This window comes from Manduca sexta, unplaced genomic scaffold (assembly GCF_014839805.1).
Source record: "Manduca sexta isolate Smith_Timp_Sample1 unplaced genomic scaffold, JHU_Msex_v1.0 HiC_scaffold_2477, whole genome shotgun sequence".
Classification (NCBI taxonomy): domain Eukaryota; kingdom Metazoa; phylum Arthropoda; class Insecta; order Lepidoptera; family Sphingidae; genus Manduca; species Manduca sexta.
The window spans coordinates 1-15,237 of NW_023593445.1; the positions used below are offsets into that span (position 1 = coordinate 1).

The 15,237-nt window shown below is 33.5% G+C and overlaps 1 pseudogene; it reads right to left on the minus strand.

Annotated features, from left to right (window-relative positions):
• Positions 1-6,696: 6,696 nt before the first annotated feature.
• Positions 6,697-14,606, minus strand: LOC119192199 (annotated as a pseudogene).
• Positions 14,607-15,237: the final 631 nt, after the last annotated feature.

The window sequence follows — 15,237 nt, forward strand, 5'->3', positions numbered from 1 at the left end:
ATTAGCTACATATAAAAAATATATGCGTGGGTTTAGATCTTGATACAATAAATACTCACGGTGTTATTATTATTATTTCAAATTCATTGTACAAATAGAAAAATATGAATACAAAATATTATGAACACGAGAAAAATAGCTCCTGGCAAAAAATTATAGCAAAGTGTTCTTAATAAGATTCTTTAGTCCCCTTCTCGTAATATTGAATAGTCAGCTGCCAGCGGTCAGGCGAACTGTTGCAGAAGTCCACTTTATGCCTAAGTTTTATTTTATTTAAGTCACAAAATTATCGGATTTCCACACCAGTTAAGTTTTGCAATTTCAAATTCATAACCAACGAGATATAAGTATAACACGTGCCTCGTCAGTTATACATTGCTCCGTTTTTCGTCCTCAATGACCAAATTAACAAAAGTAATATAGATAATTATACCTATGTAAACACAAGTGTCATTACACGCCTTTCGCCACATGGCCTATGTTGACAATCAACAATAACTGCACAAAACACCTCGTAAAAACAAAAGAACATCACAGCGTGTCTTCGTCTAGTAATCTAATTTGACAACCCTTGAGATGTACCCTTTGTCAATTAACAGCGAAAGCAACAAGGTTACAGTATGACCTTGAGATAAAATGGAAATTTCCTTCAGCAAACTTAATATAACCTGACGGGTAGAATCTTTGAGATTCAATTTTGATGTTAATAGGGTTTTACTTTATATCAAAACTTTATTATACTATATCTGGTAGACGCACGTCCTCTAATAAGAATTATGGTTTTAATCCACGTTGGCTTAATTTGAGTTGGCGAACTGGAATTACGCATTTCATAAAGACTTTCAAGTGTGCTGATATTTTTTAGATTGCTTTAATCGTACTTCATAATGTAAATTAGTTGAAGTACGTATATATTTATTATAATTATTGTAATAATTAAATATGCGTACTTACCTACGTGGTTGACTTGGTAATTAATCTGCGAGATATGTTATTGATATTACGGAATACCTCCTATATTACTTCTAAATATAGCCCTATTTATGTAGACAAAATGCGTTTTTCCTTCAGGATAACCATCAATATTCGCCACGTTACCAAAACCAATGTTCCGAGGTACTACTACTTTTTAATAAAATATGATTTTACATGACGTTTTATATTCAGTAGAAAGTGTAGTAAAGACGAAGAAATATATAATATATTTACTATTAAATATAGACAATAGACAGAACCGCTTATTATATTAAAATATATAGAAGTAATGAGTAATAATACCTACTGAAATGTGGTATAATATTACAATACTACGTTATCAATAAAATCTTGCATATGCTAATATTTATATCAATAATTAAAATAATTACTTACCATTACAGGAACGCCGAACCATAAACACACACTTTCAAGTCAATTTATATAAAACACGCAACAAAACATCCGCAATGCGACAGTTTAATTCATACAAAATATTAACACTAACATATTTCTGTCTGGATTTATATTTCTATATAAATAACTGGTGTACGGCAGGGCTAACCCTGCGTGTTTGACAGATCCGTGTACTAAAATGTGGTTGGGAAATTTACGCATGCGTATTGGTGATTTGTGACGTCACGACGCGCGCAAACTTGGGGAGGAATTGGGTTGAAAGTGATAAGATACTGCCACCCTCGGAGTAGTTAATATTATCAATCCGAGCGAGAACTTTAGCAAAATGTTCGTTACTGTTTTCTGATTTTGACACGGGTTGACGAAAACTATGTTTAGGTTAGCTCGCATAGTTAATATTATTCATGTTTTTGTGTAGTCCGCAATTGTAAATGATATTTTATGTAATTCTCTTAGCCATGCGAACTATACTTAATAACTTTCCTTAGTAACATCTATTAACTACTTATTCAAAAATCGAAAGATTTAAAACCTAAAACAATAAATATAATTTATCACTCATAAGTAAATCAAACCAAACCTGACAATATGTAATAATAACAAACTATAAAAAAGAAATTGTAATTTAAAGAGTCTGTTATCAAAAACGAAATCAAAGTTTTCGGAGTAACATTATCTGGCACTAAACCAAGCCATTTGTTACAGCTGTCTACTCTAAAGATTCTTAATCATATCAGTTCTGTTTGCGAAAACCATTATTTTGCCAACAAAAGTCATTGTATACAGTATAATCTAATAAGTATCATAATCGACCTATTATTTTTGACTAGCTAATGATCGCGACTCCGCCTTAAAGTCTTTTACGATATTGAAAATGTCTACAGTGTTTTTCCGCCATCAAAAAAGTACATTAATGTACCTCTATGCCTTTATAAAACATCTATTAAAACTTACACTTTTATTTGTAAAACGCAAGAACGTGATCGATGCAATCCGCTTCTAACAAGCCTAGAAATCTTTAAGGCGGCCTACAATCAGCAGTGGACTTACAAAGGCTTAAAAAGACGAAAAATAGGCAGTTTTATGCTAAAGAAAAATAGTATCATAAGGATTAATAACTGAGAAGTCTCCGTAAGAATTTTGAAGTCTTACAAAGGCTGTGTTGTGTACAAAAGGTCTAAACACTCTCATGTTGATTAGGCTCTTGACCAAACAGCGTTACACCTACAATGCTTATAATCTGACCGTTCGTAAACAGACAAATCTCTTACAAGGGGACGAATTATGCGAATTGCCACTTACACATAATACGACCGTGTATATCAGAATTAAGTGGCGTGCAAGAGATTTGAGGTCGCTGTATGCAGGTGACGTGTCCGCCTCACTGGACGGTGAAATTTGTAATATACTGCCCGTTGTGGCGAGGGTGACTTTTGAGCTTGTATATTGGGAAAATTGGCTTGTGTTGGTGTTTATGAATTGGGTTGTATAACGAAGAGCATTTGTGATTTTATTGCATGGGAAATATGCTTTTATTTGCACGTATCTTAGTAAATATTTCATTATGCATTAGAATTCCAGTTCATCCACGTTTAGATCCTTATTTACCCATAGGTATACCTAGGACACAGCGTGAAGTTTGCATTTCAAGATAATTATATTCTTACATGAAAATTCATGAGAAAATTTGAAATCTTGGTGGAGAAATAACAGTGTATTTTTGGTTCTGGACAGCCCATGAGTGACTTCAAGATAACATTTGTCTATCAAACTTAATCTAAGAATTTTCAATCACGTAAACACGTTAGTCATAGCTGAAAACTAAAAACTGACTCGTCACGCGACGTGATTCAGATATGAGTCACGTGGCTCTGATTTCAGCGGGCATGAACCAGACGGTCGCGTGTTCAACTCAATAAACAACTTCAGTAAGTAACTCGAAGACAGCCAATTGGTTTAGTGATATTAAATACAAGTAGATTTTTTATCGTGAGCTCAGCAAAGGTGCCTGACTGCACCTGGTGTTAAATGAAGCTTTGAAGTGGTATGAGGAATTAGGTATTGGACCTTTGTTTTGTATTAGCTAAGAATTGCAATTTGCAGCCTCAGGGGCAAATGAGCAAAATCGGGCAGTAGCCCCTTAAGAGATGAGAAAGAATTAGCTGATTGGGGTAGTGCGTAAATCTAGAGATTAGGGCATCCAAACGAAAAACTCTTCCGCATGAGCGTAGTTTCCGTATGTCTAGGCGGTACAGTCCAGACCAGGGGCCTCCGCACCATCACCAACGTCCTTTTAGCACTGGTTTGCAATGAGGCATTTTTTACTACTGGGTCCTTGGCTACGCTGTATTGGGGCCGTATAGATGCAACTCAATTTTGTTCTAAAGTGCGATATCAGTTGAGATGCTGTCAAATTAAACGCAATATTTAAGGTCCTCGCTATTTACTAAAATGAAACATCAAAAATGTGCATTAAATAACATTCATATTCATTTAAACAACAAATTTAGTCCATCTTAAAAGTTGTAAAATCAACCAATTGTTATTCAAACAAATTTTATTTCGTAAGGTCTGCGACACAGCTCTTCTCCCCTCTTCCCTGGCTACCTCCATTCCTCTACCCTTTTATAACAAAGCTTTTCGCGCAAAAAGCAACCTACATTGTTTGTACAAAGGACATAGTAGTATACATTGAGGTCAGCGCACGTCGCACACATCCGGCCACGACACGCGTGCGACACGACACGCGACGCTCACGACGCGTATTAAACGTTCCAACAGGTACAGTAAAACGGTACGTGATAAATAGGACAACACTTTCTATTGTCTTCACTTCGATTAACATCAGGTGTAATAAAGCCACACTGCCAAGCTTATATACATATATTTATATTAAATAAAACACTTACAAGTTTATGCTCTAACATACATAACATAACATCACGCATTTTATCCCCGAAGGGGTATGCAGAGGCGCAACTAGGGCACCCACTTTTCGCCAAGTATGTTCCGTCCCATGATGTGATAGGGGGCGAGCCTATCGCCATATCGGGCACAAATTCCAGACTCCGGGCTGATACTGAGCAGAAAACCCAAATATCACTTTGCCCGACCCGGATTCGAACCCAGGACCTCAGAGCGCTATTGTACCGGACGTGCAATACAACTACGCCACCGAGGCAGGCATGCTCTAACATTATTTACCAAAATAAAATGTACTGTAATGTATAATGTACTCAGTAGATAACGGTGTTGTGTAATTATTATATTTGTATTCTATTGTTTTCATTCAGTCTTATTACACAATTATTTGTTATCCCAAATAAAATGAAATGCACACACGTTTAGTCCAAAAGCTCTCATTCTTCGCGATGTATTCCGTCCTGTGATATGATAGAGGCGAGCCCATCGCCATATCTCACACACAGACTGCTACTGCGCGGCAAAAACTAATACAACTTTGCCCGACCAGGAATTCTAACCCGGGACCTCGGAGCAGTGTCTTATGGGGCACACAATAAAACGCCATAGGTGTGATTAATTTCATTTACGTCTTTTATAAAGGTTGAGCTGACCGACACCGTTTAGTTAGTTTCTAAATATTTGAAAGTACTCTATGCTGGTTAGTAATTATTGGATATTTAATTAATGGTAATTATCTGTATTAAGCTCATTTTATTTGTTTCAATGTAGAAATCTCTGGAACTAACTAAGTACTTCCCTCAATTCTTGAACTAACAATTTTCCTTTAACAGTTTTTATATTCCCGTGAAAATCATAACCATACCAAAATTCCTTCAACCCACACGTCTGCAACAACATGAACTTATAAAAAATATATTTACACCCTGTTCTCCATATCTTACTTCATGGGCCGGCATATTTACAACAATCTTAAATCACGACATTTCACAAAGCTACTCACTATGCTATACCATAAAAAAAACTGTATATCTTTCATCAAAATATAAAGCCAGTTCTACCCTGGAGCCGCATCGAGGTCGACACATCCGACACGACAGGCCGCTCGCGACACAGCGCTGCGCAAAGGCCTTTGTTCCCCCACAATGGTTTTCCGTTTATTTTCCTACGACTGTGCATTTACGTCGTTTTTTCATGTCAATGGAAATGCTTTATAATGTACAAAAATATCTGCTAGGATTTTTTTAAAATAATACACAGGGTGTCCCAGAAAGTAGTGTCAAGCGGAGGTCCAGAGATAGAACACCCCTTGGGGTATCCGAATCACCCCCATGTATGTTCCGCGATTTTTCATAGTTTTCGATATGTGAATATTTTTCTAAATTTTTGAGACTTTTCGATTTGAACGATTAAATGTTTTCTTTTTAAAAAAGTAGAAGACTTGTTCGAGATTTTTTGATTGCAACATAAGTTTCATTAGTTGTGCTTTTTTGCTAAAAACAATCGTAACTTTAATGAAAATTATGAAAATGTTGGTGTAAAGTGAAAAACTTACGTTCTATGAATTATAACTTAAATTATTAAAAAACTAAACAGGTGACTTCGTGGTTCTAAGGTAGGTCACAAACTTTTCCAGACTCTTAACTTACATATTCATAAAAAAACATAGTCTTTCATGGGGCTATTTCGGCTAAACTCAGCCTTAAAAGATAGCAAGGTGGAAAATTCTTAAAATTTGCCATTAGATTACAATTTTTTTTTTAACTTCTCATCACTCCTAAGGTTAATTAGTTTTTGAACTAACCGAAAATAACTGCAAGAAGAAGACTGCCCCCATGTTGAACTATGTTTTTTAATGAATATGTAAGTTGAGAGTCTGGAGAAGTTTTTGACCTACATTAGAACCACGAAGTCACCCGTTTAGTTTTTTAATTTAAAGAAGAAAATTTAAGTTATAATACATAGAACGTAAGTTTTTCACTTTACACTAACATTTTCATAATTTTCATTAAAGTTACGAAGCTGATTGTTTTTAGCAAAAAAGTATAACTAATGAAAATTTAGTTGCAATAAAAAAATCTCGAATAAGTCTTCAACTTTTTAATAAAAAAATATTTAATCGTTCAAATCGAAAATTCTCAAAATTCAGAAAAATATTCATAACTCAAAGTATGAAAAATCGCGGAACATACGTGGGGTGATTCGGATACCCCAAGGGATGTTCTATCTCTGACCTCCGCTTGACACTATTTTCTGGGACATCCCTGTATAATTAATTTTAGTGTCTCGTATGAAAGCCTAGTGTTCGACTTGTCTATTCCTTCTGGTAAGCATGCAAACACTATGGCTTTACAAGATTTTAATAAAAATAAAACAAACAAAACTGAATTAATAATTTATTTAAATTAAACACCGATGCCTTAACGACAATAATTATGATAATCATAAAAATCCACTTTAAAAATAAGTTATATGTTTTTCACTCTAGTGGAAAAGGAAAGTATCTAATAAGAGATATAGCATGCACGATTACCACAATGACGTCACCGACATTACAATGCGGACGTGGGAGAGAGACAGAGAGATATAACCAATACGCGTCTAATTATTACTCTCAACAATAATTATATGTCTCACTCCAATTTTGACGATATTTTCACAGGATTGCTATTCCATAATTTTAATGTAATGCAAATATTATAATATACGAAATCAAACTTAAGATGAACCAAAAAAATTTAATAGACCTATATAAAAGTATAGAAGGCAATTTTGAACCCTGTAGTTAAGGACAGATTATCATCTTATAAAACTCCTCCAGAGCAGGCGTTAGTACTGCGTTTTGTGGGTCAAACCCCACAGTATTCATCGAACCACTAAATGGATCTAACTTCGCATCCTCGTATGTCCTTCACGAGCTAAGTGTCGATAATGGATAGATCCTGGAGTATGCTCTCTTCTACGTCGCTGAAGAAAGCCGGCTGGTGGCTCGGGTAACGGCGGTGATCGGTACGTAACAAGTTCCTATTGGAAAAAGATTTTTTGAGAATTCATGTTTGAAAATCGCTGTTGTATGCATTTTTTTCTCTGTGCATATGAAACAGTTGAAATTTGAAAGTCATTTAATTATTGGAGACTTTTTTCATATGTATTTGTGGATTCCTCTGTTCCATTAATTGGTCTGTAATTTTAGTTTCAATAAAAAAAACTGTAAAATGCTCATTAAGTACTGACATGTATGCTAAAATTTATAAAAAATATCATCATATTTCTTAGAATTTAATTACTTACTCCCATACCAGTATTTTATTATATATGTTTTAAAGGTTAGAAACTATTTATATAACTACTACAATAGAAGGCTTTGGGTTACTTGGTTAGCAAAGACTTGGGTTAAAATAAATTACATACAAATTACTTTGCTGATATATTTATTTATATAAAAAATAATTAGATTTATTCTAAAACATAATATAATCTTACAAAAATAACTATATAACTAAACTAAAATTATTAAAGCACATAAATAGAAAGTGTGTCAAAAAGCATGGCACTATCGTATTAAAAAAACAAGCATACATATAAACTTTAACAGCGCCTTGTTGATATAATTGTTTTGCCTTTTTATCCTTATTACTAAATATATCCAAACATGTTTATTTAATAAGTAGATAAGCCAGGGGAAAAGAACGATATTATACTTGACCTTCTACAGAAAACAGATAGGTATTTAGAGGGGGATCATTGTGGCAAATGACCCCCCACACAGTACAACAAATATACACAAGCACAAATAGTTTATTACATAAATACAAACGTTTAATGTAATTTTTAATAACATTACATACTATGATCAAAAATATTTTTTAATCTATCTTTGTCTCACGCCTCAAAATTATTGACGAATTAAAATTTTTAACAATAAACATTACTCTAAGAATTTTTTCTTATATATTAATTATTTAATCATAAATTTTGGCAAGAAAAGCGTATGTATTATAGATTTAAACTTTTTATTGTATATAATATATTTCTGTGTTATATGAATTTTGCACATGTATGACAAAATTATAAAAGTGGATTTGTAAATAACAGCTACTCTGATTTAAGAGAAATAGGTCAACCTATTTTATCACAGATTATGAAGTTTTCAGAGGGACGACAGTAACCTAACTCGACATTTTTAAATATGTTTAAAATTTTATTATTTTACTTAGATATTTACTTGAAATAATAATGCTTCGAAAATGCAATTATTACCATATTTTAACACTTACTTTATGTACTCTCAAAACATAATTGTATTAAACAAAAAATAAGATGTTTTTTTTATGAAAATAGTTCCCAATCTCTTAGAACATTTAATCACCTTATTCTATAATAAACATTAACCACTAAAGAATTCGTACACAATAACATATACATAACAATAACTACAAAATATAATCGATATTACGAAATTCGAAAACACTGAAATTGTATGAGCAACGAAAAGGATTGTCTGTTAATTTATTATATGACTAAAAATAGCTCAAGTGATTACAATACATTTTCATAGAGTATATTTTTTAAGTATTACTCCAGGGATTAATAATAATAAAAGATTACAAAAATAGTCCAGTTGTAATACAAAATAATGCACGAAATGCCGAAGTAACAATGACTTGTACAATAATCAGTGTCTTCGAATATCTCACTACTTCCAAACTAATTCAGTCTACTGTTTCATTTAAAATATATTACATACATATAATCCTTATATATACATGACATGTATTATATAACGCAATCCAAACATTTCCACATTAACAACAGATACAATATGTAATAAAATATGTAAATTTCCAACAGACATTGCCCGGTACACAACTACAATATAATAACTCTGACTAAACATTATGTAAGTCTAATTTATTTTTATACTACATGACATTATGGTATATCGATACTCGGTATCAATGGGCAAAATTAATAATTGATCGATATGTGCAGATCGACTTTGAAAATAAACCAATCAAAACAATATTTTTTTATAGGGGCACAGTAGTGACCCCACTGAAGTTGATGGTAAATAGAGTGGGTCCAATAGAAAGTCGACTGACGAGAGATAATAACCTCTTGACAGTCGACACAATTATGCCGGCCTGTTGGAACCGGACATACACAGGCTGATCCCGGAATGCGACACACTTACGTGAGCCACTATGGCGGGTTTTAACAACTTCTGTCCGGTGATCGCTATCCGGGCGGATATAAAATATATCCTACCACCATCGAAATTCGATTGAAAGTGATTTGAGCGTTACCATCAAACAATAATGTCATTTCTGCCATGGATATGAATTATTTATTTCGACAATAAATCTACTTATTAATGCTTAATTACCAACACCTCCAATCAGTTACCACAGAAATCATTCATTTCGTCAAAAATAACTAAACAAATTCATAATATCAAATCACCTATATACGAAAGTTTAATTCAAATATTTAACTATAATCTAAAAGTAAACTTATTTAATTGAAATCAGTAAAGAAATATTTTGGTACGGATACGAATATAGGTGATTTGAATGTTTGCATTTGTTTTTGAGTCTGACTACCCATTTCCATTGCCTAATGTTCTACCACGGTGTCTCGATCGACATACCTCTCGAAGATGTGAAGCAGCTCGAAGCATACCTCAGCCAGGATCAGCGCTATGATCATCCATTCCAGGCGGATGTGGTGCCTGTCTTGCGCCCATGATGATAGTAACTCTAAAAGCTCCACGCAGTGGCCTAACTCGTTCGTTTTAATACCCGACGGAAATTAGAGAATATTAATAGTTACTGTAGAGGTTGGGAATGTTGAGTAATACCTAGATTGTAATAATAACAAATTAGTAGACAAACTGAATTAACAAAGGCGCACATCGCTTTTATATGACAGACATGGCGTGACACCGCGTTCCCGCACAACTACGCACGTGTTACTCAGATATCTGCGCAAGTGCGTGTGTGTCTACAGTTAACATACGAACGTATTTCAAAGAGTATTGTTAAAGAAAAGAAGAAAAATATAAGTCAAAATAAATAACTAACAATTTTATAGCCCTTTAGAATTCTAACTAAACCCATAGTCTAGATGTAAAATCGCTTTAAATCTTGTTTTTGTAAGCCAATGTTCTTCCTCAACTCTTAAGGTGGTAGCTCAAGGTCCATTTTCATACATTTTGTTTCGGCTTTAATCTGAACTAAACAGTATTGGCAGTAAATTTAAATTCACGTCTAGTTAGTGATTAGTTCTCGCAGTTGAAAAGTAAAATAATTAATAATCATGGATATTTCGGCCTTTAAAATTTAATATCACGAAATTTTAAAGGCAGAAATATCCATGATTATTAATTATTTTTACATTTTTCTACCAACTGCGAGAACTAATCACTAACTAGACGTGAATTTAAATTCTTTACTTGCCAATACTTGTTTAGTTACCCAGATTAAAGCCGAAACAAAATGTATGAAAATGGACCTTGAGCTACCACCTTAATGCCTTTTTAAACTGTTGAAAACTTTACTTCTAAAACCATGTTTTGTCGATACTTTTAAAGTGACATACCCTGGTCCTCCTAGATATGGTGAAGTATGCGAGGGTGTTAGAGTAGAGCCTCTCGAGCTCCTCTTCCTCCCAGTAGAAGTCTGGTGTATCCAACATGTCCGATTCAACGTTCAATCTGTGTCGGAGAGAGAACAACTCGCCTAGTTTGCGGACTACCTGTGAAAGATTAGAGTTCATAATATAAGAAATATTTTGACAAAAACACTACTTCGCACCCGGAAGCAAGATGTATCTAAAAACTTGGTTACGAATAAGTCACATGATCTAAACTTTAGATCCTTAAGTTTCTTAATGTTAATAAAAGTTGATCGAATTAGAATATCACTGGAATATATTTACTTACCCAAAAATCCTTAAATCTGAAACCTCCTATAATGATGAAATCTAGTAAATTCAGGTGGTAAGTTATTTTAGAAACAGCTTACCTCCTTTTTATCGACATGAGCGGCGCCCTCCTTCTCCATGGAGGCGGTGTGGTACCGCACGGAGGACGCCAGCGCCTCCAGCCGCGCCTCCCACGCGCCCAGCCGCGCCGACTGCACCATCGCGTGACTAAACATTAAATAGTTTAAAGTGTGCTTATTTATTTGATACAGTGCAGTTAAAGACGACAGTTAATATAGCTGTACATGTCGTCGAAACCTCTTATTGACTATATTATTCATATTTGTAATGATGAATAAAAGTATATTAATATTCAGGACAATCTAAAAAGATATAGAAATATTTGTTTTATCTACAGAAATGTAATGAACAATTAGTGTAAAAAAATATATACATAAATAAAAATACTGGTAATTATGACCCCCCACAAGTTTCACATTGAATCCGCGCCTGGATGTATCCACTCGGTGAGAAATAAAGAATATAGGTAGGTAGGTATTTAACTTAATTTTTTACCTGAATGTATATCTTTCCAAAGAGTTATCCCTTTCGGGCACCATCACAAAACATGACTCTTGGAGATGACACTTCTTACTGCAAACAAACAAAAATTGCTCACTTTTAATAGCAAACAATCATTTTACAGAGTGTACTTCGCACATCTGTAAAAAGAAAATGCTAAGTTTATATTGAAAAGTAACGACAAGCCATACTCTGCCTCAATCCTTGATTTTGGCATATGTTGACAACAGAGTGAATTTCCTATGTTGGTTTTTTGTACATTATTTTAAAATGAAAGAGAAAATAACACGTAAAAAATTCATTTGTGACATCAGCATCAAAATAGATTGTAGTTATTCATATATTTCAAATATTGTTCTGAAAAAGCAGAAGCGCGTTGGGTTTATCGCGCTTTCTCTTTCTCAAGCACGCTGCATTACAGCCGGTGTCACAAAGAGGTCACAGTTTGCTACTACTCTTATTTGAAAGCTACCCCTTCTACCAAAATTCAAAGCTTTATAACTTATTTAGCACTGCATGGATTTTGAAAATTCTTTTTCCGTTATATTTAGGATGAGGTACATTATTGATAAATGTATTAAAAAAAATAGTGAATTACCTTATTGCCCATTTACCAGATAGACATTTTGTGGCATTCCTCATGCCTGGTTCAAGATGTCCCCCTCTACATTTTGGTTATGTAATTATCTAAGTACTTACACATTTGGTTGATAGAAGTATGTCATCACTTCTCTCTCCTTCTCTACAACTTCTCTTGGATAACTTTCGATCTCATATCTAAATGAAAAATATACAACTTAATTCACTATAATAAGAACCAAAATTATAAAAAAAACAGTTTGAATTATTGTTGTAATGATTAATCATATGCGGCCCACAATAGAATTTAATTTTATTTACTTTAAGGAAATATACAGAACTATATTACTTACAAGTTCATTTTTATTTCTGATTTCTATGTATGTACAAAATGTTTATTCTTTGTTACATATATTCAAAAGAACTGAACATTAATTTAAATTAAATTGAGATTGGGGACTCAGAACTCAAAAGAACTTAAGGCGATACCTCAAGGTCAATATTCAAAAAATCATGGATATTTCGGCCTTTAAAATTTAATATGACGAAATTTAAAGGCCGAAATATCCATGATTATTAATTATTTTTACGTTTTTCTTTCAACTGCGAGAACTAATCACTAACTAGACGTGAATTTAAATTCTTTACTTGCCAATACTTGTTTAGTTACCCAGATTAAAGCCGAAACAAAATGTATGAAAATGGACCTTGAGGTATCGCCTTAAGACAATTATTTACATTTCATCTTTATTATGATAACCACATGTAAAATATTACAAATGCACAAAATAATTTCTGGTTTTATATTTAAAACAGCTATCAATACCCTGGTTTAATGCCTTATAAATCCTTTTTCAGTTCCCCATTTCCAAACTAGCTCTGTAACATTCATTTATAAGATAGTGACAACTTATAATCAGGCCATACTCCAAACTATTTCTATATATTCTATCCTGTTAAAAAAAATTACTTAGCCATATTAAGGCTCTGCTAAATGTATTAAAAATACTCACGGTTTCAGAAATGCCAACACATTGCTAGCTTCCAACTCGGTACAGTTCCAGAACACAACAGCTCCTTCCCTGAAGAATATTATCTCCCTGGGTTCAGAGCCAATTGTGTACACTGCATTTGCTACCAAAACATCACCTACTTCATGGGCTTTCAACCTGAAATTGCACAGGAGTTATATACCATTATTTTTAACAGTACATATACAACTCTTTACTATTTTGCTGTCATAAGGAAAAGGATGTTTCTTCGTAAAATGTTAAATACATCTGTTTACTGATTATAATAAAAAATCTGAAAATTTTAATGGTGAAGATTTGTAATTAGCATAGGACTATATTTTGTGTTTAACCTCTACTGATGTTATTTATCTGTGAATCTTCCTAAAAATAAATAGATAAATAAAAGATAGTTTTATTCACACATTTGTAAACATAAGAAAACTTTAAATATGTCTTTAAGTTCTTTAACATTTTTATAAAATGTGTTTACACAGCTACACATTTTATCTAAGCGAAGATGTATAACATTTGGCAATTAATTGTTATTGTTGCATCATTCCCTCTAAACTTAAAATATATTGAAAATTACATAAGCCATTAAAATATCCTATAAATTACACTAATAAATACCGGTAATATTGCCATTAATAAAATAATTTCAATTTATTATTGCAAAACATTATTGCAATGAACACAAGAAATTAATGATTAATAAAATATTATGAACCTTACGTTCCAGGCTCGTACAGTTTCTGCTGCACCAACGCCTCCTTCAAACTCTTCAGATCGTAGCAATCAGCGGTGCAATACGCTAGAGTCAAATAATGACCCTCTTTCTGACTTAGGTCCTCAGCTACCGCTTTTTTATGAACTATCTTCTTTTCAACGGTATTGTGGCGTTATCCAACGCTACTGTTGGTTGTATCGAATCGCTAGAGTAGTTTCTTGTTACTAAATGCTGGAAAATGCGAAATATATTACTATTTGAATAGTTTAATTTGATTTTCGGAGGCGCTACTCCGTGCAGAAAAGACTTCGTAGCAGCACCCCGCAAGGAAGGTAACACAAGTCTTGATAAATATACACTCATTTTGAAGTACAAATATTTTTATATAAAATGTAATAGAATGTGCGTTCCGGCTCCAATTATTACATAAAATTGAGGTTATGCTGGAGTTTACTATTATGACATTTGACAGCATTTTCAGTGTTGCTGACAAAATTAATTTAATCATTTTATTCTGCTGCCGATATTAGGATTATTTTATCATGCATGGCGGATTTTTACAAACCCATAACAATAGATGTATGTATATAATACAATAATACAAGGACCTGTGTTCATTCATATTATCTAAACTGTTTTGTTATCCTATTTATTGCTAAAGCAAAACTCTAAAATGATTAGTTAAAATATAGTCCCACGTAATTATTATAGTTGGCAACTCCAGAATGGTCGTAATAAGCTTTATTATAGGAAAAAAAAAACAATTCTTTACATCGATTTATTAAACTTAAATTACATAAATATCAGTCCATGACATAACCTTATTCTACGACAATACTCCCGTTCCTAGACGAATACAATAAATGCAATTTCCGTGCGAATTCCGGGCCGAGCCGCCGAGCCCTGGAGTCAGGCACGCCCGTCCTGGCCACACCTAGATCCGCTAACTCTCCAACACCGGTGGGCCGCTCCATACCCTGAAACAAAACCTCGTCTGCTTTAATTGGTCTAGACCAGTTGTATTCAACTTTGTCTTTATTCGGGCCGCAAGATGTCTTAAGTTATAGTGCCTCAGACCACAATGTAATTTCATTAACC